At 40.6% G+C, this 25,580-nt stretch overlaps 1 protein-coding gene across 15 annotated transcripts in view; it reads left to right on the forward strand.

The window, feature by feature from the left end:
* F13A1 (coagulation factor XIII A chain) overlaps nt 1–25,580 on the forward strand; it is a 309,393-nt gene that overhangs the window by 213,831 nt on the left and 69,982 nt on the right. For 3 of the 15 annotated variants that reach the window (XM_064507077.1, XM_064507076.1, XM_064507075.1), the window contains 2 exons: nt 2,234–2,468; nt 6,119–6,221. The exons of 11 other annotated variants lie outside the window; for them this stretch is intronic. The gene's annotated coding sequence lies outside the window, so the exon portion shown is untranslated. The remainder of the gene's footprint in view (nt 1–2,233; nt 2,469–6,118; nt 6,222–25,580) is intronic. One more of the 15 variants, XM_026114883.2, reaches the window with a different exon arrangement.

The following is a 25,580-nucleotide window of genomic DNA, read 5'->3' on the forward strand; positions in this document are numbered from 1 at the left end:
TCTTTCTAAAAGAAAATAAGCAGGTGGTGAAACCAGGTGGCTTAGATTTTCTGGGATTCTGTGGAAGCACTTGTATATTAAACATTAATTTTTAAGCATTGTTTGTCAAGTCTTCTTGGGCAGCTCCCTATTGCTGACTCGGTACTGCTAATACCATTATGCCTGACAAAAGCAAAGACGCCTTTGCACCCTTCACTTGTCTCTTTCAAAGGATGACTGCGTAACATTAACCACAACTGTAGCCACAACAGACTTCCCAGATCTCTTCATAACACTATTCAATTAAAAAGGTGTTTGCCTTTTTATACAAGCCACTGTGCTTCCAAGGACAGATGCAATCCTTATCTAACAGGTTAAGCTCAGTCAGGTTTCATATGGGGCTAGGTGTTGCTGTAGCTGATGCTAGTACAGGAATAAAGTCTCTTTACCTTCTTGCCTCCCTCCTTTTGACCTCTTAAAAGCACAATGGGTGCAACCTAGTTTCTGACCAGCTGGCTTTCTTGATGACTTTGTTTGTTTCCTTCACTCATACTCTTATTTCTGCCAGATTCCTGGCCTTTTTCCTACAATGCTCTTCTGAATATCACACTTGTTGCTGCTTTCCTTCAAGTCAATCCAAAATCTCAGCTCCAATGTTGTACCCTCTTAATTCTCTGTGTTTGTTCCTATTGATGCTGAGCAGTGCTGTGCCATAGGTTTAAATATTCCTGTTCTTACAGGGCAGAACTTCTGTTTGGCACAGGCTACATTACATTAAGGAGCTATTTCTAATGAGGGCATGTATAGGCAATCTTATGGAGCATTTGAAAAAGCATTTGACAGGATGAAGTGAAAATATTTCATGATCTTTCATGTAACATGTTAGACTATATTTTTTAAGAGAAGAGGTCATTTTAAAATGTTTTACTTTGTACGTCTTCAGATATTTGCATTTAGAATCGTTCAAAAAAGATTACTTGGCTATCTTAAAAAATTCATTTGAAACAAATGTGAAAAACCATTACAAATCCCTATTTTCCTCCCTTTTTTTCCATCTCATCCTTCTTTACAAATACATATATACACATATATGAAAGCAAGAAATGGAAAAATAATCATGAAACTTTTTCTTTTTCAATTTGAAAGCGGGAACAACAGTCATTTGAAATGACCTCTAAGATAGCAACTGGCAGAGAGGAGTATTTAAAGTTATTAATTCAACTTCCACACATGAGAACGTGAAAGGAAATACTTTTATAGCCTAGAGTTTTATGCAAAAGCTTGTTTTTACAAGTCTAAGGAACTGGATAACACAGATTTGATAATATTTCTTGAAAATTGATTACTTGATTAAAAATAAGGGATATGGTATCTTTTGGTGTTCACTATTATTTTCCTTAAAGATTAATGTATAAAATTCACTTACCTTCAAAGGGACTCACAGTCATTATCAACTACTAAATTCTTATTATACCAACTATTTATTCTGGCAGAAATTAGTTTTTATCCAGTTTCTCACTAAAATAGTGTCTGGTCTTATTAAAAACAAAGCAAAACAGAAATCTAAAATTTTAAACTTGGGTTTCTTAGGAACTGAAATTTTCATTCTGCAGGAAATTCAATTTTTGTCTAATGCATTTTTAGGAACTTCAAAAGAAAAGCCAATTTTTTTTCATTTTTTGGAAAAACAAAAATGGCTAGGGTTTCAAATGGCTAGGGTTTCAAATAAGGACTAGGAAAGCACTTTTATTTGAGAGTGCTGAACAGTTCCATTTTTTACAATTGTTTTGTCCTTCTGTATGCATTTAGTTTTAAATTATAGCAAGTTAGAAATAATATTTGTTGTATGGTCATGGGGTATCCTAAAAGAGGTTCCTTAAAATCAAAACTGTGTACCCAGTTCTCCAGTGCACTTTTTCTAGATGGGGCACTATAGAAACTGCATGGGCTGGTTTGGGAGTTGCTATTACAGTTGTCAGGGACAGGAGAAGGGTTTTCCAGAGACTAATGGCATTTGGGAAAATTCTGTGGCTTGTAACAGAAGGGCGAGCAGGTAGCCTCAGCCCTGAAGATTAGAAAGGAGTTCGACAGACACGTAGAATTATGTGTTTTTTAAAATGGAATGTTCATATTAAAGTAAAAGAGAGATATTTCAACAGTGTTCTAATGAAATACTCCAACTTCTTCTGCTGTAGAGTTCCTCTAAATTATCACTTTCTTATTTCGATGTGTCTTTTGAAATTTCTATATTCAGAAAATTCTGCAGATGGAAAATCACATGTATGCCTGCAACCCTCCAGAGGAGAAAGAGTGATTCAAAGGCCCTTCTCAGACTACGAAGGGGAGATGGAGAGCCAGACTTCAGGTGCAAGCTGGAGAGAAGGACTTTGGTGCCAGCAAGACTTCTTTTGAGGTAGTTGAAGCTCAAAAGGTTATGGAAATGAGCAGAGCCAGAGTTGGACTAGAAGCAGAGAAAAAGAGTAGTTCAGGTCAGTGAATCTACCCTGTTGCCTGTGGGGGATCTATGATACAATACTGTCTCTGCCAGCTCTGAAATACTGTAATTGAAGGGATATATTCTTCAGATGTATCCTTGCCTGAATGTTAGTTGTTAGGGATTCCTAGACACTACTGATCTAGGAATCAGGAAACTACACCAGAAGAACAGTGAAACTGGTGAAAGATACACTTCTGCAGCAGCTTACAGAGCCCACAGGATGTGTCTTTGGGGAGGGATAGGAAAAATACAGAAGGGGAAACTAGGCTGTTCAAAGGTTTGGAATGGTTAGACTCTTCAGCCTGAAAATGATGGAGTGATAGAGATCAATAAAGTAATGACTCTGAGCTGCAAAAAAACCCCGAATACTTCTGATTTTGTTACTAATCTTCTTAGTTGCCACCTAGACACACCAAAATCTGATGAGGCTCCCTGTGCTTTACATGCATTGTAAACCTTCTTGATACGTCTGAGCCACACAGAGGATACTTACTTTGCAGACACTTAGAGAATCATGCTGGGAGGGGATGAAAGGAAAGAGAAATATTCAAAAATAAATGGGAGATGGAGCTTGGAACAACAAGCACTTCAAGGGATGGACTGAAATTAGAAACAACATATTCACCATCACCTCCCTGTTCTGAAGAGAATTTCACTACCAAAGTGGTGATTTTTCAGTACTCCACTAATCAGACATAAAGGGAGAGAAGAGAGATTTCCTCATTCTATAATTGCTAATAGTTGAAAGAGGAAATATCATCTGAGTTAAAGAAAATACCTCCTATACTTTCTTGGAAATGATCCCCTTCATCTGCCCCCCTGCCTTCCACCACACACACTCACACGCACCCTCAGTCTCCTTCCCTCAAATTCTAATGGGCAAAGCTGTTGATGGGTTATGAAGAAATCAAAAAGTCTTAGCCCATCTGTGCAAGAGGACATTATCTGATGTCAAAGTTCTTCTTTGGCATCCCAGCAAGGGTACAGGGTTGATGTATTTCTGGAAGATATCTCTGCATTTTTCCTTTAACCTCCTCTGACTTCTGAGAACTCTTGTGTAATTGCTCATTTCACAAATCTCTAGCCATAGCAGAAAAATTTGTTGCCCTGAGGTCAAGATTCAGTTGTTGTCTCATTGTTGAAGCCTATTCTCATTTCTAGTTCTGGCAGACTGGCTACCCGGCAGCAATGAAGGTGATCGGTATGAACTCCAGTCCAGATCTGCAGATATAAACTGAAAATCCACAATATAGAAAATGGATCATTTGAATGCAAGTCTGAATATCATAAATACATGCATGCAGCTTTTTGCACAGATTTTGGAAATGTCATGGGAATTTCCACTGAAAATTTCAGCTAATTCAGAATAGCTACTTCTGCAGCTAACCAACTATGGACTGGACTGTTGACTGAATTTGCCGATCTCATAAGCAATAAACCCTGCAGAAGAAACATGCAGAAAGGATAAGGATTCTAATAGAATTTCCACTTAGAAAATTTCTTTTGAGCATTACCCTGAGAGACTTGCATAGAGATGGAGAACCTGATCTTACAAACATTCCTGCTACCTATTTCCTTCCATCATTTTTGATGGCACCCAGTAGTTTGTACAACCATGTGCTTGATCAGGCAGCCATAGATTTCTTCATGTCATTAAGAAATAGCATGGGTCAAAGTTTTGCTTCAGAAGCAACCATGCAGCTCAGAGATCAAAATGAGTCCCTTAATGCTGGATGATCCAAATGAAGTTACTCTTCTGATACTATCATTACTGGTCCTGTGTTGGTGAAAGAACCATTTACTCTAGATTAAATGACTCAACTCCTTCTAGACACAAAATCATAAGCTTAGCTCTGACTGCCCCCCTGTAATGCTGTGGTTGTAATGATTTCTCAAATGACACAGGGAATAGTCAGAGAGGACTCCTAAATACTTTGTCGGTAAGGAAATCGTCCTGTTATGATAAGGTTTTCCTTAGCACTCTAGAACAAGCTTTATCTGCCTGACAAACAGGTGTCTCCTATTTAGGAGTTTAGGAGGCAGAGGCAGGTTCATATTTATTTTACTATATTTCTTTTAAATATACTGCAATTTATATTTCCAAAGTGGAGATAGTCAGAGAAACTGTGTTGCTTATGAGGCATATTTGTCCCAAGTCCCACTCTTGGGACATGTTAGCCCTGTCTGGATAGAATTCACAGGGACTTTTCTCCTCTGGGAGTGCTGGACCACATCACACTGAAATGCCAACAGCTGATTTACGTCAAGTTTATCTGAATGATCTTTCTTATCTTGTCAACAGTATTTATGCTCCTTGTCCATACTTCTGTAAGTAGTTTCTCCTATTGTGATTTCATGGTTCTTTTAATTGAAAATCATGCTGTGCCAAACTCTTGCTCAGCTTTAAGTTGGGAAAGTACTCTGACAGAAACCTCTTTGAGAAGTTGTAAGTGAGGGCTCAGTAAAAACGTAAACCAAAAGATTTGGTCTGGTTATAGAGCTATGGAAAACTGCATCCCTCAGTAGGCCCATCCCTGTGCTATCATTAGTTGCCTCAAATTTCTAGTGATGAGCATTTTTTTGTGTGTTCACCATGTAGACTCCACCATGCTTCCTTGAGTGCCTTGTTTGGCTGAGTATCAAGTTGAAACTTCTCCCATTCAAGAATCTTTACTACTACACTGCTACTTATGCTACTGACCTTGTGACCCACTAAATGCTCTGTGATGGGCAACCCCTCCATCCTCTCCTTTGGGTGCTGTATGTGTTGGTCTCTTCTGGGCAATACAGTCCTCATGATGGGCTGAGTGACAAGCCACAAGTTCTGGAGGCCTTCTAAGAAAAGGATCTAGTGAGTGTTTTCCTGAGACTCTGGCCTGATAACCTCTGAGTCAGAAACTAGTCCCTGATGAGTACTGTTAGAAGACTATCTCTCCATGTCCTCATGTCCCTGAAGTCCTCTACATTTTTTCCTTGATGGCTCCAACTAGAGTACAAGACACCTTGTCTTTACAGGTGTGTGGTAAGGGCTTGTGGAATAGCTAGCATCCTTCAGGACAGGAAGATGTCTCCCTCTGTTTGGATGTTCCTGGAGAGCTCCTGAGGCACCCCGAACACTGTCTCTTGGGCGTGCCTCAGGAGGGCTGTACAAGAGAAGCCGGGATGTGGCCATTGTGTTATTAACTAGGCACATGTACACATGTGGTCTGTGCAGAAGAAGTTTTGAATTTGCAAGTGCTTTTTCCCTGTGGGTGTATGTGTGTGGACACACACTCACATTCATTCAGGGACTGCACGGTGCTACGGCTTATGTAGGATTATAGTTACCATTTGAGCTGTGGCTTCACCAGTCATATTAGATATAAGCCACGTGGATCTTCCTAAAACATACCTCAGTAGAAGTAATCAAGAAATATTTTAGACAGTTTTGGAAAATAAATTGGAACTGTTTTTATCTTCTTGTAAAGGCAGATGCTTTAGTTAGAAGTTCTACTTTTTGGAGTTAAAAAGTGACCATAAGATCCTAGAAAAACTTAAATTACCTGATGACACAAAATGGAAGTCTCAGGACTTTCTAGGGCTTGAAGTAAATCCTTCTTGCTCCCTAGTAAGACTGAAAATTCCCTGTGTCCTTTGTCACAGAGCTGCTATTTCTCTGCTGGCAGGATGGGAGAAGAGCAAACTATAAAAAAGTCCTGAGCCTCGAGCTGGAGAGTTAGAGCAAGAAGGAGGGAAACTTTATAAGGTAGGCTGATTTATAAACTTCTGGTATTTGGAGCTACTTATAGGATTGGGATGTGTTGTATAAATCCCAGAGAGATGGATAACTAGGCAGAGGACAGGGGAGGCTGTATTGCTGTCCATGTTCTCATACTCTTATTTACATACATATGCCCAGGAAAGGAGGTAAAGCCCTTTAAGAAAAGCCCTTTTTCTGTGGCAAAATATTTTAAATATAAAAAAGTGGTTCTTAAGAAAATATGTTTGGGGTAAATACTGTTTCAAATCTGCCTGGGTTATTTTCTTTCTTGTTTTCTGAGATTATTTTGTTATTGTTGTTTCTTTTTATCAATATAATGGTTGTGGTTGGTGTGAGGGAAGGATCTTATGGTTAATATTTTATTCTGCTAAAGCTGGGATTAACACACTGTGCTCTCTCATTTTGAAATTTAATTTCAACCAGGCTGGTGCTTATTCTGGGATGACAGTTTCCCCCACAACCTTTCTCTGTATGAGTCTTCAATGTAAATTTGCCTCTCACAGCTTTTAACTTGATATTGACATTGTGACTTGGAATGGGAGCTCCAGGGGAGGGCAAGATGGGCTGTCTGGCCTTTATTTGCTGTGCAAACGTTTTGGCCTGTGAGCCCCTCAGCTCTCTTAGGCTTGATCTCAGCTTGACTGGAGACCTCTAACCTTCTTGTACCTCCTCATCCCCTCAAAAAAAACTCAGGAGGAGATACAGGTGGGGAAAGACAGTGGGGAAATTCTGAAGGGCACAAACATAGGGCCTAATTTTCCCTGCCTTTTTATGAGATGTGGCTGTTTGACTACTAATTCTAAGTTCAGAATACTTTTTCCATGAAATAACACTCCAAATTATGGTACTGCAAACCCCTTTCCAGATGCCTGCTTGTAAATCTACCTGGTGGAAAACTTTATTTTGCAAAGTGTTCAGCTGACAAATTAAAATGTTTCACAGAAACATGTATTGGCTCCATTTTCATTTCAGATATATTATATTCCATTCAATTATGTAAAAGTCAAAATGATAATGATTTTAACCAAACAGTCCATTTAGGCTTTCTGAAAAGCATTCAGATGAAATATTTACAGAAGACTTTGTTTCATGACATATTTGGAAGTTTTGACTTTTAAAAGTTGTTTTGAAAGGTTTTTCTGTCTTGACCAAAATGAGAAAATTTCCTAGTGCTTTTTTGTAAGAATAATGTCCCTTCCTCCAGCTAAGTGATTGAATTCCATTCTGCTGCTTTCAGGCTGTAAGAAGTATTAACTGAATGTGATACTCTTCTTCACTTCTTGACCTATGATTATGCATAGCCAAACAACAGTTTTGCCCTAGAGTTGCATTTTAGTTCAAGATTAAATGATTCATTCTATGTAGTGATATAGAAATATTTGTATTCTATAGATAGTAATAATACTGATATGCTAAAATGTGGAGCTGTGTAATTAAATACATTTATCCTACCCCATTAAATATCTCATCTCTACTCAGTCTGAAACTTGCTAGGTCTCTCAAGAATCCCCACTCCTTACTGCTGCTGCTTAGAAAAGGTCATCATTGCCTAACAGTGAATGGTTTAAGGCCAAGTATCCAGAGCTAGAACTAGAAATGGACATGTAATACTGCTGAAAAGGGGAAATTCACAGCATTACAACATGCTTTACAGCTTTTGTTTCACAGTGGAAGATTCTGTGATGAAAACCTATTTTAAATCACATTTTGTGATGTTTCTTTTAGTTATCTCCTTCTCATTCCTTCTAAGATCTATATGGTTGGTAAGACAAGCAGCATGTTGCAAAAACAGTCCCAATAAAATAGGGACGAAGCTTTAGAAAACTCTTCTAGCTTAGTTCTTTGGTTATGTGTCTGGACTATACACATAAAGTGGTGGGCAGCTTAAAAGCTTTGCTGGCAGTTGTTTGGGGTGCCCTCTCTAATGTGTTACATTACTGATGAAGAACAGAGTCATAAATCCTGAACTGACTTCCAATATAATTTTTCTGAGGTCTTGGGGATCACTACCAGCCTGAAGAGATGATGACCCTCCAGCTCTCTGCATTGTGCTAAAAGAGGAATGGTAGCTGTGGGGGTTCCCTCTTGCTGGGGAGATGCCACCAAGGAGAATCTGACTCTGAAAAAAATGAGAACTGGTGCTTTCTACAACCCCAAGCAATGTGAGGGAAGGGACTGGAAACCGCTCAGGGTGTGATGCAATGAGGAATGCAGGTCTTGAGAGATTTTGTGTGTTTTCATAGTGAAGAACAGCTTTGCATCTTTTAGAGGATGACCAGCATATAAACAGATGTCACAAACTGGCAAATGTCTGCCTATGACCTTCCTAGCTAAATCCCAGGCTGGGTTTCAGTGCTTCTGAAAAGGGCTCTGCTGCAAGATGAACCAGAGGACTCTGCTTCCCTTCCTGATTTTTATCTCCCTTCACTGATTTTGTTGTTGCAGTGGTCTTTTGTGCAAATTACACTGCCTTGCTGCACCATGGTTTAGCAGGAAGATAGGGATAAACTCTGAGACATAGACTGCTTCTTGCCTTGTGCCTTGCTCTCCTCAGACCTCTGAGGTGCAGCTCAAGAGTGCCCAAGGAGTGTCTGTGGCTTTATCCATGTGAGAGGCTGTGTTGTGTAGACAAGCTGATGAGACTTTAAAGAATTGGAGTGAATAAAAAAAACATGATTGCTACACTTCAGCTTAGGAAGGTGCAAGAATGAACGCTCTTTAAATTTTTATACTCTAAAAGAATACAGAAACTGGTGTCCTGAAAGGAGCCAGAAATCTGCATTTTAGCTGATATTCTCAATATCTCTTGTAAGGATATAAAATACTTACTGTAATAGATGCTGAGCCCTAAGCTGTCACTGACTTCCCAGGAAGCAGCTTTGAGCTTGTGATCTGGAACAATATGTAAGGAGGGTTTTTAAGCCAGGGATAAACTCTTAGTTTATCAATTTCTTACTTTCTCTTCCTTCTTTTTCCCTCTTGACAGGCTCATCAAGGATAGGCTGTCTCTCCCACCTCTTGCAATACTTCATTAGGAGCCCACTTAAAGCTGGTCCCTTTCCAAGTCTTCTGATGAGCATGGTGGCCACTCATAGAAATTGGCAGGAGGGGCAATGACTTGCTATGCTCACTGACATCATGAAGAGAGCACTCATGACTGAATGCCAGCATCAGGAACACCTTTTCTCCTCTCTCTTTTCCTCCCAACAAAGGTCACTATCACGGGTAAGATGCAAATGATACACCAAGACCTCTAAGGTCCACATGGTCAATTCCTTCTTGAAATGAGACAGAGACATTTAACCTGCTAGATACTCAACAGCCTTTTTTGTTTCTCTTTGAGCTGTTTCAACATACCACATTCACTTCTGTAAAAGAAAGAAAAAATCATCAAGAGAAAGCCATGACAAAGACAAGTCTTGGCATGATGGAGACGGACTTTCTCACTGTGCCATTTGGTGCAGTTAGATTCAGGAGAGTGGTTTGATTCCAAATTCTCTCTTACTAATAATTCTCATATAAATGTCCAGTATATGCCCTATGTTCCCTTCCACAGCAGAGCAGTGAAGTGCGTGATGGTGACCTTACTCTTCATGAGTGAAAGCATGATGTTCTTAGCAACCAGATCTGGTAACTCAACCTGGCATTTTTTCATTATTTCAGTACTTACTTTCTCCCCACTAGTATGGATTGTCTGACAACATATTTTGGTGGTCTGTCATACTGACTCTTTTTCATGTTTCTCAGCTGGCTAGGAACTTATTGATTTGTTTGGGATTTGTCACAACAACAGGGCAGAAAAATATTTTGAACAGTATTTTGGACAATTTCTGTCTGAAAAGCTGCACAATCTGGCAAGAGGAATTAAAAGACCTGAAATAACTTTTAATTTTATTATCAGGTTATATCCCAAACTGAAGGAATATCCCTTTCATTAGATTTGTGAAATCATGAGAGGAACAGGAATTCTTTATTGCTTGTAAGTAACACCCATTATCAATAAAGATGTGCAGTCTCTGACTTTACTGTGAGTTGCTTAGCCTGGACTTGGAAGGAAGGGCATAAAGGAAAAATGAGACTGTAGATGTGGGCATCAGTAAAGTCTTTAGGAGTGCCATTTATATGCCTATGAGAATAAGATTCCTAATGATAATGAGTCAAAAGAAGCAAGGAGAGGAGGAAAGTATATATGAGAAAGACTATTAAGATAACCATGCTTGAGAAAAATTGAATTTGTTGGCTTATGAAGGAGACAGTCTTTTCATTGAATGAAAATTACATTTTTTCGGTTTTGAAGATTGGGATCATGAAATTGAGGATCAATCAAGATTTATCTCTTTTTAGTAATGTTATGTTTTTGTAAGCATACATGGAGATTTCTTTCTTACAGTAGGCATGCTGTATTACTAGGAAAATGATCAAGAAAGGATTCCCTGTATACAGAAAACACTTACTTTCCAAACTTAAGGTTCCCTTGGCAGGGCAAAAGAGTCAACAGGTTCTATATGACTTCCTAATTCTGAAAAATTTGGAAGGGCATGGTGAACAGAGGAAGAAACATTCACAAATCCAAGGTGTCCTTGAGGAAAACAAGGCTTCTAAGGCTTAGAAGATAAAGCAGCAAGCTCTGAGACTCATGGGGGCAGAAATAATGGCAAACAGGAAAAGAATTAAAAGGCTTCAATCGTTAGTAGTTTCAAAGGAACTGTTTCCTTTGTTTTCCTTGACTTAAATGGAGGCTGATGTGGATCCTGGAGAACTAAGCTTAACCTTGAAGCAGAGTCTGAAAATAAGTTTGAAAGATATATGTGGGGCTGCTGACCCAATGGATAACCTAACACTGAGCATGACACTGCACAGAGCTAATGTCAGCCCCGCAGACCAGTGTAGAATATGCCTTCACAATCCTCACAACCTTCTGGTGACACCAAAAATAACTGCCCCCCACCCCTCAACCTGGGACTGATAATGGAAAGGAGAGGACATTGGGGCTTCCAGAGCAGTGAAATTCTTTATCAGTCAGTAAGTTTTTCACGTCTTTGTTGTTCATGCTGTAAGTGTGGTACCATTTAACGTAACAGTGTGAACATTAGCCTTTTCACCTTAGCTTGCTGTCTAGTCTCATGCTCTCCAAAAGGTGATGCATTTCCTCTCTGAAATACCTGAATGCAGTAGGATGAACAGCCCTCTGGAGCTGCCTGTCTCTCTCCATTTACTTCAGGCAAAGCACAGACAACCTGCTTAGGCTATGCCAAACTCCCAGGTGACTACGGTGAGATGAGAAGTATTCAACCCTCACTTTCTATGGCTAGATCTGAGTATGACAAAGAGAAAAAGGAATGACGGCTACAGTGAAGGTGGGTGAGGGGAAGCTAAGTGGAAACAAACATGCCTGAGTTTATGACCTGTGTGCTGAACAAAGACTGCTGGTCCTTACTGCAGGATCTGTACAGCAAAATGTGATGTCGCTCATGGGTTCATGGTGCTAGCTGTGATACCATTTCCTCTCTTCTCCATGCTTCTGCTGAAACCTGGCTATCCCGGGGGTAGGGATACAGCTGGTGCACGAGTTAGTCAATGGGACAGCAGAGGATGATTTGAATGGGTACCACATCTCATTCAGTGGTGCTACTGGGCTGTGGTAGACCTGGGTCTCAAACAGAGGCAAGGGCGGATAGGATGAGAGAGAGCAGTGTGAGGTGTCCAGTGAAGTCAGAGAAGGAAAAGCAGTTCAAGCTTTCTGAAGAAGCTTTCCTCCAGCAGGAAGGTGAGGCATATTCAGCTGAGGGAAACCATCTTCATGTCTCATATCAGGCCCCCAAAGTGACTTCATGAAGGAGAGGGAGACTATCAAAGATGTGCTCAGAATGACTGGTACTGGGATCTGGCTCCTTGGACTGAGGTCCAAAGAGCTGAGTACTCCCAGGAGAAACCAGGAGGTCTGTGGCTGTAGGTTCCTGCTCTCTGCACAGGGGTTGGAAGGCAGAGGAAGGAAAATACTTCCCCCTGGGAGAAGTAAAATTTTTCTGACCAAGTACCTTGATGCCCTGTTAACTTCTTTTACCTGTGAAACCTCTTCAGGCAGTAATCACCTGGATAGTATAGTGTTGTCATTTCATTCACTTTTTTTCTTGGCGGTGGAAGATATACAAAGCCAGTTGAAGAAAATTTTTGAAGCCATTCTACAAACTAAGAGAAGTGTCTATAGTTCTCAACCAGGAAGATGGGGTAGTCTCAAGAGTTCACATCAGATTGAAATAGGCTAGTGGAACATGAGCAAATATTTGAGGTGGGAGTGTATGCTGTGCACTTCTAGCAGTTTCCATCTGATTTTGTTAAGGACCTACCAGTATATCTGATTGCTCAGCTATTACACTGGAGTAAAATTGAGATGATCCAACATCCGTTGCATCTGAGTGGAAAAAGTAGATGAAGGTGGTTTGGGCATAGTGATCCCTGAACGCTAATGAAAAGAGAAACATATTTGGCACTATTAAAAGTTAGGCACTCTGAGGATTTCAAAATTGTGTCCTATTTTATAACAATAATAAATTTGTCAGTTACATGGGGAAACATTGTGAAAAATGAATGTCTTTTACTGCATTCAGAGAAGTTGCTCCAAATCCAGTGAGATAATGGCCAATAAAACTTTGAGCTGGGAGACTGAGCTGTGCATTGCTAAAGCCTTCATTATGTGTGGTTTCACAAAATATACACATGTGCCTGAGTATCTCCTGTTTGTTCTTTTTCTGTTTTATTATTTCATCAGTATGAAGTGGCTCTGATTCCAGCTATGAAATGCAAGTTTAGCTTATACTGATCCTGCTGTCCATGTAAAGGTCCTTAGCAGCACTGCAGGATGCTGTTAAGAACAGTTAGGTTTTATTTGCTGCCGAACCATACCATAGTTGATTCCCTATCGAAACATATTGCATCTCAGTTCAAATGTGTTTGATTTACTCCTTTTTTTTCTTGTAGAGGATTGTAACCAAGACCCCCAAACTTTTTTTGAATGCATAGATGTATTCAACATCCAACCAGCCTTGAGCATCCCAAGGAGAATGTGACATTGTAGTTCCCAGAATAGCACTGCGAAATAGCAATCTATGTTATGGGCCCACAGCACAGCAACGCTAGTCTGGCCAGACTGGTCTCTTGTTTTTACAATATAGGTCATATTCTTCATAGATGTTAGGCTGAAACTCACCATTAAGTTATCTGCTCCAGCTGCCTGGATAACACAGGTTTCCTTTATATCTTTGATAAACCCAGTTTATAAACTTTGATTTATATACTGATAAACTAAACTTATTGTCTGGCTAAAGTATATTCCATTATTTGATCAATCCTGAATAGAATTAGAAGATATTCTATAACCAGGTTCAGTTTTCAGTACTCAGTGAAAGTGTTGCATCTCATGTGAAACCAGCATCTGAATCTGTGCATATGTCACAACACTAGTTCAGTTGTTGTTTTTTAAATGTTATAAAAGCAATTCACAGGAACAATGACACTCCCTATGTAGTGGGCTTTTTTTTTTTTAATTGGCGTACAGTTATGTAGCACCTTTGATAAGATCCCCAGAGGAAAGGGGTTACAGATACAACAATGATTTCACACAGCATTGAAATAATGCAGCCTTTATCTTTAGATATATGGGGTTTTGTTGCTGTGCAGCCACTGCTATGCTAGGAAAAACATAACTCTTCAGACTGGAACAAAGGCAAGAGATGAGGATAAACACTTGCATAAAAACCCAATGCAAACAAACAACAGAATATTTTAAAATAGAAGAAAGATGTGGTGCCTTAGAAATGAATGAAGAGATAGTTGGTTGCCTCATTGTGGCAACACCAAGGATTTCATGAAGGACTATGAACTGTGTATTAATGCAGCACCATTGATGTATCTCATCATGTCTAAATGAAACTCCTAGACAGACTGTGCCATGTATGTCCTCAGCATAGATGGAAAAACACTCGATGAAATGGTTCTTCTGGATAGCATTGAGCCCTGCCGGGGGAGACTGGGCACCGAGCACATTAAGAATAAGACCTTACCATTTAAGATGATATGTTGTCAGACAGGGGATTTGGGTGGCAGGCAAGCTGGGAATGGGCTGCCATGCTCTGCTCCAAAGCACACCTTTTTGGGAGGGCAGCAGTGTACCAGTCGTTGGTCCTCTATGTGAAAGGAAAGCCCAGTGCTGACAGTGGCTCTGTCAGAGGATCAGAAAATGAAAATTGTTATTCTCTGCTACCTCTTTTCTGTCTCTGTCACCTTGTCTGTAATAGATCATCTTAGTGCAGCATTATTATCTGCGTCTGTTTAGGGCAGTGCAGTGGGTATGCAGTACTGAGAGGAAGTAGATTTGCTACTTTTTGTAGCAGGATACAGCACAAACTTACCAGCGGGAAAACTCTTCCTGAAATCAGCTGGCCAGATTTTGCTGCTGGTCTGGCAAAAAATGAAGAAATGTCTCAGACTTCAGCAGCCTCCCTTGTATGTATACAGGTGATAGCAGGGGGTCGGACCCTTCTTTTTATCTGAGGCAAATGCAGGTGAAGAGTTGTAAAGGAGACAACTGAAATCAGATTGAAAGGATTGTTTAGGGGGTTGTTTGGTTTTGTCTTGTTTAGTTTTTTAGAGCTAGGCATTAGTGTTTTGAAAACAATGATAGAGTGGGGGAATTTATTATATCTGACCATCAGATGCAGTGAAGTTTGCCTTGGTTAATTTTAGAGACTTAAAACATAAGATAAAATCACTTTAAAACAGAATCAGCTTTCATCCTTTCCCAGCCAGTGTGTTTGTAAACAATACAGTATTAGAAAACATGCTTCTAATTTTGTGTTACTGTTTCCACTGTAAGCATGAGCAGAGATCTATGCCCATGGGGAGCAACGTTCCACTAAATGTTTGGAGATTAGCTGCAAACAGGAGAAAGAGATGCAGATGGCTCCCTGGTGTCCACACTCTTGATAACCTATCACTCTCTTTCTCCTCCCAGCCCAGGTAACTCCTTCCTTTATCTTCTTTCCCAGTGCTGGCTGACAAACTACAAAAAACCCTTTCCAAGTGTCCCCTTCCAATTCACTTTGTGATTGCCAAAACTCTGATATTTCCACTCAAATTAGGTGTTTGCAAACCTCATCACACCCCGTCCCTTAGCCCCGCCATACTACTTTCTGGTAACAAACATGGGAGCTTAGAGGATTTAAATTACGTGCTACCGTGGCTTCCATGTTCTACAGCCCTGCTCAGAAAACATCTGGAGAAGAGTGCCAATGAAATCCTGTCAAAAGTTTTTGGCAAAGTAGTAACAGAGAAGGTTGGGTTTAAGCATGGGAGGTTTTAAAGTTTCTGTCTTGGTCTCCAAAGTGGTGAACGTTTCTCATGTCCTTAGGCCAGACTACTCCAACAGGAGCACTGTGCATGGTGGGTAGACTTGGGTCTTCATCAAGACACAGGAGTGTGTGTGAAGATAGAGAGGGCCTCAGCTGAGGTCATATAGCCTATTTAGCTTAGTTTTGGTTGATTCTTTTCTGACCTGGCATTTTCAGCCTCTCTCCTCTTTTCTTTTCCGAATTCCTTTGCCCAGTGCTAATTTACTTCTCAGGTATAGAAGAAATCTTTGTATTGAAATGAAAGACATAAAGCCAAACTCTAGAGGCAATTAAAAATGAGCAGACAAAATATGATAACATACTGAACAATATTCTGATGGTTTTTGACTTTTTCCAGAAAAATATGCCCACACCATTTTGGAGATTAGTCTAGAGGGACTTGATCTGTCACATAGAACACTATAATGACTTCTGGTTTTTACTAATGTGGTAAGAGAATGCAAATAAGAAAAAAAAAGAAAAAGCAGCAGAAGAGGTAAGAAATTACAGAGAATACATCAGGAATTTTCTATAATGTTTTGCTCTTCAAAAATATGAACTGGTGGCTTGTACACTGCTTCATTAAGGTTAGAGGACCAGCCTCAAAAAGTCTCATTCACCTCAAGAAACATCAGGGTCCAAAGCACTCACTTCTTTTTAGGCCACAGTCTGATAATACAACGAACCCATCAGAAAGGCCCCTGTGAATGTTTCAAAGACATAGCGGCCATATGATGAAAAACATGGGTGCCACAGGTGCAATTTGGATGTGTCCAAATATTATTCAAATGTTCAAATGATGTCGGAGGATAAAAACTACGCTGACAAGTTTTGTGCCAGAGCAGGTGTTGTCTGTATGTCAGGTACTTTGAAAAATTTGATAGAAATGCAGTCTTCTGGTCATATCTAGCCAACATCAAGCTTATACTGCTGGGAACTCTGGTGGTGGACAGACTCAGTAGCAGTGGCTATGAAGCCATGGTGTAAGACTCTATTTTATCCTCCTCCTCCCAGTTTTGAATATCCAAGTTTTACATCATGTACAACAGATGGTAGAATAGAGAGATACAGCAGAAGGTTCCCTATCTGCCACCTGAATGTTATTTATCTAGCCTAAGGGGAGTTTCTCAGAGATCTGCTTTGTGCTTTTCTTATGGCCAAACCACACTACAGGAAAAGGATTTATTGAAGGACAAAGAGGAGATAAGCAGGGGTGAGGAAGATATTGTAATGGGACAAAGTTCTCTTGAATTAGTGCAATTAGGTTGCATTACAACAGAATTATGTCACAGAAAATTAGGCTTGGAAAGGACCTTGAGAGGCCACTAAGCCGTCTCTCCTTCTGAAGGCAAGTGCAGCTATATCAACATCATCCCTGACAGATGTGTGTATAACCCTCTTTTAAAGATATCCAGAGATGCAGAGTCTAAGTTGTTGCCTTGAAGATTAAATAAGCATTAACAATTATAGCAATGAGCAGCTGCAATTACTAGTATTCAGCTTGGATTCTAAGGAGCTGGAAAAATTAATCATCATTTAAAAATATCAGTTTGTAAGCTAATTAGCCAAGTTGCAAAGCTAATTCAAAACTAAGCTCTGGAGAAAGGTGAGATGATAAATATCCTGGTCGCTCTTTATTTTTCAATACTGAGCTCTCTCTCTGTCTTATATGATACTGATTTGAATAAGGATGTGTAAACATCTTAATACCTCTCAGTACTGGGGAAGGAAGGAGAAATGCAGTCAGAATGGAAGGTATCCAGTGGAGTTTTTACAGTGAGTTACCTTCTGCTTTCCTTTCACACGGGGTGGAGTTGATCAGGTGGTGTGTGGTAAGGCGTTTACTAGTTATGGTTCTCCAGCTTCTTATCTGCCTTGACTTAGGAGTCGCTAAGCTTCTTTCTATAGGTTTGCAAACACTGCTGTTGAAAAATCTATCATTTATTACTAACTTGATTTTATCTGGTTTTAATATCCAGCTAATTGTTTTTATTTCTTTTCTGTTTGCTATGGCCTTCTTGTAATATTCCTTCTCTCCAAAACTGCTGAGGAGTGTATGTGGAAAATTATCCATGAACTGTAGTATTGACTTCAGTGTTGGGTCACGAGTTAGAGTGAGAGAATTTTGTCCTCAAAAAATGTGTGCAGAAATCATTGAAATTGCTAGAAAATACACTGTTACAAAAAAAACAGTCTTTTTTTTCCAGGACAGCTTCTTATTAAGTTCTGTGGGAATTTGATTCCAAGTCCAGTACAGCCAATGGAGACCACTCTTTTTAGTTTAGCAAGGCTGGGATGTGGACATAAGTTAGGCTTGTGTGTAGTACAGAGTTAATTCTGTCACATACTTTCATCTCTCTCAGATATTTTGCTCCAGAGCTACTGTAGTTCAAGCTACAGGGTTTTTAGCTGAGTGCATCCTTTACAGATATAAAACCCTTTTCTAAAACAGGAAAAAGAGAAGTTCATCGTGACTGACAGCTCAATCTAAGCTTTGGATCTAAGCAGAATTCCAGTCCACGTGCAAGGCAGGAAGTGAATTTCAGGGCTTCAGAAATAGAACAGAAACCTACATTCTGCTTGCAAATGCACAATTCATAGCTCCCACAGGAACTGTAGCTCAGCCCCTAGAACAAAGGCAGCAATTTGGATGTGGAATAACATGTTAAAGTTATGTTATAATATATACTCACAATAGGGCTGCCTTACAGCAGGTCAGAAAACTTCTGATTGTTTGGCATCTTGCTTGGAAGGTTGCCTGAATGCAGGCTGTTTGCATGGAATGGAGCTGAACATGGCAGAGCGGGAATTTGACAGTTTGGTGTGGTCTTGTGAAGTTGCTGTTGGGTCAGGTTTGGTGCATGGTAAGGAGAGGTGATCCAAAATACAGCACCTCTGGCTGAGCATGGAGAATGGGACCTGGCATTTATGGCTAATGAGAGAAGCTGAAGCAGCTCTAGGCAGGCTGAGCTCCATCCAGCACAGCCTGTTTTGCTTTGGTTTTGTTTCTCTTACAATGGGGCTGTGTTTAAATAGCAGTGGGTCTGTGGAGTGAAATCTATCTCTTCTAAGAAGACCCAGAAAGGGGTTCAGCAGACTTAGCATGCTTTTTCCCAGCTCCCACTTTACTTCTTTGATAATTCTGTAGTTTATAAGGCACAGTGTGGGCAAAAATACACACATACAAAATAGGCATAAAGGTGTGCCTGCACATTACTGCAATAGTGGTGGTATTACTGTATGGAATGTGGTTGGGAAAGAGCCAGGATGAAAGCAAACAAACAGTCACATCCTGTGCTCTGCATGCCAAGCCATTATTAAGATCATGGGCTGGATTATGTCCTGTACAGTCTGCTGATGGAATTAACTTGGAGCTGTGGCAGGTTAGCTGCAGCTGCAGAAGGCCTTCTGGCAACACACAGTAAAGAGCTGTAGCATGGCCTTCCCTTCTTTACAGCCGGTTCCACTGATCTTGCTTTCTGTCATGTGGCTGCACACAGCTTTTACCCAGCTGGGCTCACACTCGGACGAACACAAGTGCTGTGTCTCTGTTCAGCCACTGCTTAGGATTCAGGGAGTCCCCAAAATATCATGCAGAGGCAGTCTAGCCATACATGTATGTTGCCTGGGTCCAAGCCGATGTCTGTAGGGAAGGCAGAGTCCAAGTGATGTCCCTGGGCCATTGACACTGGGATGGATTGGAGGTGTCCCAGGAAGCTGTGTCCTAGTTCTGCCAGTGTGGCACAGGTTGGTTATTCTCACCTCTGGTGAAATTTGCTATATCAGCAGGCTGCTGAATCTATCAGAATTTTTCCAGAGACTGTTAAGACTACAGAGGATCAAATTGTTTTTTTTGGAATGCATGAGTTTCTAGCACTTACTGAAAGCTTGTGGATTAAATCCTGAAATCCTGAAATTTCTGGAGAAGCGATGAAAAACAAAAGACACAGGCACATTCATGCTATGGTACACTCATGTCTAACGCAGTTCCTAAGAAATGTATGTGTGTATGTGTCCCTGTCTGTGTGTCTGTGTGTGTATAAATATATATGTACTTGTTTTTTAAGTGGTTTCTCTCTCTAATTATGGTTAGGAGCTTTTCTTATTAAAACAAATAGAGCATATAGTTTCCTATTACCTATATTTGCAATCCCATTACAAAAGAAAAGTTTTATGGTAGCTTCAGTTAATTCAACCAGATATTTCTTCTAGATAATGCTTCAGCTAGTCACAGATATCTGAATTGGGTTTATTCAGATATGCCAAACGCATTTGGTTGAAGAGACGGAAATTATAAACCTTTAGGAATGTCCCTTTTTATTTGCCTGAATGCAGAATAAACAAGCCCCTTCTTCATTCCCACCTCAGAAAATAATAATCTGGAAATTGCTCTATATGCCGGAAAACACCCATAGGAGATACAAAACAGAGAAACAGAATTGTCAACTTTCCTGAATGATTAATCCTGGATTTTAGACTAGGCAAACAAAATTTTGTCTCAAACATAATTGTTTTCAGAAAATCATGACTAAATGAGAGGACAGATTTCCATTAGCCCAGATTCATTTATTTTCCTCTATACTGCATGGTATCCTTTCCCCTAGGAGACCTCAATGTGAAACAGGCTTTGGGAAAGCAGTCTAATGAAAAGGAATTTTGCAACTTGAAAAACACAGTCAGTACCAGGACTCTCTCATTTATTATTCAGAATGAAGGGAAGGAGGCAAGAGCAGGTTGCTAGAGGCTAGACCTCCACCCGCCGTTGGCACCACTTTATGTGATGTGTGCTACTTGCCATGTGCTGGCAGAGCTATTGTGGGGTAGGGGTATTTTGGTACCACCCTTAGAGTACCCCATGAAAGGCTGTGCCTACAGCTCAGGCTGAAAATGGGAACAACTTGCCCTCAGCCATTTCCATCAGTAGGAAAGGTTTTGTATTTCTTTTCTTACTGGGCATACACGTTTTCTGTGCTAACAGCTTCATTGATCAAGGTATAAATGAAAGTGGGAGCTGACATTTGCTGTCCTCTCCTTAGAGGAATGCTGGCTCTGCAGCCTCACAAATGAAAAAAAAATGGAATCACACTGCTCCCCTTCTGCAGAGCAGTCAGTAATCTCTCTAGGAGGGAGGGAGGTAGCTTTTTAAAAACATAGTCCTGGGGCATTACACATGCTACTGCTATGAGTGTTAGCATTCATGGTTCTGAGTTAGTATGTACCACCCTGAAGACATAACCCCAGTAAACAGAGTTTTCAACTGCAGTTTTATTCCAAGGGAATGGAGGAAAACAGGGGAAGTTCTACTTGCAAAGGCCAAAACCAGCCCTTTTTATGATAAAGGAATATCTACATGTTTTCAGTTGTAAATTTTCTTAGAATCAAGTGCAGCTTTTAAGGGATATGTATGTATTTTATTCAGTGCAAAAAATAAAAGGCTAGTCACCCATGTTTTAATATTATTACGCATTAATAAAATGGCACTTTCCAGAGTCAGTCATGACTTTTAGCCAGATCACGGCTAAAACTATTAAGGGAAGGATCACCACGGCAACAATCACATTGCTCCGCTTCTGCAGAGGAAGTGAAAAAGCACTCTCAAACTTTGCCAACCTGAATAAATTACCCAGATTATCAGGGTAAGGAAAGCTGTAGGCAGTCAGCTGTGTATCTGTGTGTGTGTGTGTGTGTGTGTGTGTGCGCGCGCGCGCGCGCGCACATCTGTTAACTGGAATGCAACCTGTTAAACAGGTAAGTCAAAGCGGAGAGCTCTGAAAATATGCTCAAGAGAAAAAAGTTACTTTGATCATATCTTGGTTGGCTAGAAAGTGCGTGGTCCTTATGGTCCTTATGAAGTGCTGTGGGACTCCAGTCCAACTGCTGGGCCTGGCTGTCTTGTCTGTGTAGCCTGGAAATGGGTTGAGGATACTGGTGCTCTCTTGCTGTTGCTCCATTGTGAAGCTGGGATATGGATAGTTTGCTCACCCGGATTTGGGAGCGCAGGGGCACTCTCACTTCAGCTTTGCAGTTGTTTGTTTTTATGTGTTGAGCATGGTTAGCTTTGACAAAGAAAATTGTCTTATTAGCCAGTGAGGGAAAAATAGGAGTGGAAAGACAGGAAGCAGGAGCAGTATTCTCATGCCTTGACTTTAAGCACCTTGTGTAGGAGTCTCAACTGGAAGCTTCATCTTACCAGGCTGCCAGTGTAGTCAATGGAGGGAGGATGGCTATTCCAGAGACAGTTCAGAGCAAGGGCCTGACTTAGGAGAGCAGTAGTGAGGTAATCATCTTTGGGAAATCCAAGATGCGTCAAAGACTCCAAAATAGCTCTAGGGAAGCCCAAAAGCATGTGGCTTTCAAGCACATAAAGACAGGGTTAGGTCTGGAGCACAAAGGCTATGTGTTTTCATTTTCTGTTTCTCCTGGCATTAGGATAAGCATTTCTTTAGCTGTTTTTGGTCCAATAATAAACCCCGGATTGTCTGTCAGCCGGTAGGCTGTCATCATTTTCCAGCTTCAGGTTCTAGCTAGAATTTCCCCTCAGTTTTTCTAGGATCATATGTTTTAAAGAAATGATTTGTGACTGAATTTGGTCTGTGCCATTAGCCTTTTTATATTTTTCACCTTCCCAGATGTTTTGCAGTGATACCTGCTCCTTTTGAACAAATTTAAGCCTGCTGATAACAGACTTGCTTTTCTTAATATTCTTTCATAGAGGCCAGTGCAGACTTGAGTCAGCTGGATGAGCTAAGCAATAGCAGTTGTATCCTGGCCCCATTTGGAGTATCTAATGAACGATGGGTCCAGTATGTATTCTAACATCTATGCAGACTCAGTTCCAGTAACTGCCCAAGCCTGATGGTAATGTGACTGGAAAATGGTTAAGACAGTAGCTTTCACAAGTGTGCAGGACATTCTCCTGACCTGCAGGACATGCTGTTCAGGGTCCCTGGTGCTGGTGGCAGAGGTGGTATGTGAGCAGCAGGAGGAATAAGTTCCATCACAGCTGCAGAGCTCTCTGGCTTTCACTGCCGTTCCTTCAGCTGGTTGTAAAGAACTGTTTATGATAAAGTTGAGTATTCTGCAATATTCTGTTTTGCATTTTTTTAAAAGCTTATGAATTTATTTGAAGAACTGTGTGGGCCCATCCACCACTTGCCCTCTTTTCTCTCTTTTGGTATCTGCCACCTTCCTGTGCCCATTGTGGCTCCAGTGCTGCCAGCTTGATAAACTGCAGAGCCTTGCCACACGAAACATACTTTGGGGCATGATTTTGTGCTGGCTTACAATGACACTGAACTCTTGTGCCATGGGGGAAAGCAAACAGTGGCAGCTGGAGTTAATTAAACCCACATCACCCTGGAAAGTGGACAGGAATCCCAGAGCTCGGAGTGTTTTCACAGAGGCCTGGTGCAGTCTCAAGGTGTTAGTGACTGGAGGAGATGAAAGCACATCTGGATGGGCTGAGGAATACAGATGTGCTAGACCTTTTTTGCATTACATTCAACTCAGTGCTTCCACATTGTTCTTTTTTTCCTCCATCATTTTTTAAGATTCACTTGTTCTTCTGGGTGAGGAAAGATATGAGTAGTGCATTTGTTAGATGAATGCATACTATGATTCTGTTATTGTGTGCTGGACCTTTTAAAATAAAGTGTTCCCCAGGCTGTTGTCTGGGAGGGATTGCTATGCATCAATTCAAGATGGCCCATACAGTGACTTCCATGCTAGCTTCTCTCTCATGTGGTTGTTATTTCTCTCCTTGTTTATTTGCTTTAATATGAAACAAAAGACATTCTGGTTATGGGCAGTTTTGACTTAAGTGTTCAGGAAATGGAACACGATTAGATCTGTGGCAAAGATCACTGAGGAAAGCCTACAGGAATAGCACACTGCTTCATCCACCGTCCTGTCAAAGCCAGGTCTGGGCAGGACATGTCCACTATACCATCTTGACTTACCTGTTAGGACATAGATTCTGAACTAGATAATAAGACAGGGTGATTTTGTTTCCCCTTCAAACTCTTTCCCTCAAGTCCTCCCTGAAGTCTATATGTTACAGCCATCATCCTGGTCTAGAAAGCTGAATGTATTCCCAGTTCGAAAACTTAAATCCACTGGATGAAAGACTCAAATATTAGGGCTGTATCTAGCCCAGCTGTGGGTCAGATGGTTTTGCTTCTGCTGAATATGTATTTTTGTCACAAAATCAGCTCACTTGTGTTATAGCTTGGGAACAAGAGATTCAGCAGCCTCCAAGCTGAACTCTGCCTCACAGAGTGCCTTCCTGGGAGGGTATTTTATTCTCTCTGTTGTATCTTTCTGTCAAATGTGATGGGAAATCAATCATGATTAGGAGGTCCCTAATCTCTATGGATACTTCTCCCTGCATGGTGTCAAAATCTTAGTTGGTTGTTTTTTCTCATATTTTACATATGACTAATTTACTTAGGAAGGGGAAAGGAAAGGAGGAGACTCTCTGGGGTTGAAATAGAAAGTGAGAGACAGGACAACTTTGGAATGGTTCTAAACTGGATTTGCCAGGAGCCCTCTGAAGCCTGCCCCATATCTACATCCCCTGAGCCTGTCCTCAGCTCTCAGACACTTTGTTCTGTGTTCGCTGCAGGGTCTTGGGGGAACACAGCTGTTGCAGCTGTTTGTAGACCAAACAGTGACCTTTCGAGTAGTTGAGGAATCATGCATTATTTAGTGTATTCCTGGCTAAAATGGAAATGAAATGACTTCGTGAGCAGAATGATTTGTTTGTCCTTTCGCCTGGATGAGTCCTCTTCAGTAACAGTAGTGTGGGGTACACGTCACTCCTCATGGTTTGCTATTGCACATTAAAAAACATTAACTGTTAATTAAAAAGACTGCATGCCAAATGTAATAAACTTTAGGTTAGAGGTACTAAGTTTGCAAAAATCAGCTTCTATTTAAATAATGTGTAGGAGTGAAAGCTTCCCAGTGAAGTGTACGTCTCCAGACTGTCAGCTGATACTGATAAGTATAACCAGCTGTTATTTCAACATGAAGTATTATATTTCTTTCAATTAATCAAGAGTCTCTTGGAAAATGCCATAATAGGATATTCATTACAAAGATGTTTAATGCATAGAATATTTATCAATCACAGAAAAGGAGGCTTTCAGCAAATTTCTCCTGATGATCCATGATAGCCGTGTATTAGGCACTCTGCATATCTGTCAGGCGGGAGGGGAGAGAGGCAGACAGGAACAACTTTCCACAGCATATAACTTTAAATTTTCTATGTAGTCTTCCAGACAGAGATTCAAAAAACGTGAGGCTGGAGCCTTCCTCTCCCACTGACTGTGAATGAAGACTATAATATACTCCACTGCAAGTCCATCTGCTCTGAACTTTATAAATAGCTTTAAAAAGATCTATCCAGTACTGTTTCCAATGCCATTTATGAAGGCTTGAATGCAGTTATTCATGTGCTACAGATAAAAGAGCTGAAACAACAAGGTAACGGCTGATTTGAGAAAGGCCAGCTTTCTCCAAGAGATGAGCATGTGGAGGGAGCTGGGAGCAGATCCAGTGCTCGTCAGTGATTTTGCTGAGCTCAACAACCACTGAAACATAGGATGGAGGAAAAATCTATACAAATGAAGAGGTGCCCAGGGGTCGTTTTTATTAGGACAAGGTGGGATAGGGTAAGGCAAATAAATGGGATTCCTTAAATGACTACAAGAGTTTCAAGTGAATGCTCAGTTGCTTGTTTGTCATTGCCTTTAATGTTACAACAAACAGCACAAGATATAAACATTACAGAAAATTACCTCATTTCTGTTTAGGAGATAAGCTGCCTGTGAAAAGAAAAGGAAGAAAACCCAGCTCTCTAATATCTGGGATCCAAGTTAATTGAAATGAACATGACTGTAGAAGGATAAACACCCGATCACCTTTCAAGAGTTTTCCAGCATGTTCTTACTGACTC

Source organism: Dromaius novaehollandiae, chromosome 2 (genome assembly GCF_036370855.1).
Source record: "Dromaius novaehollandiae isolate bDroNov1 chromosome 2, bDroNov1.hap1, whole genome shotgun sequence".
Classification (NCBI taxonomy): domain Eukaryota; kingdom Metazoa; phylum Chordata; class Aves; order Casuariiformes; family Dromaiidae; genus Dromaius; species Dromaius novaehollandiae.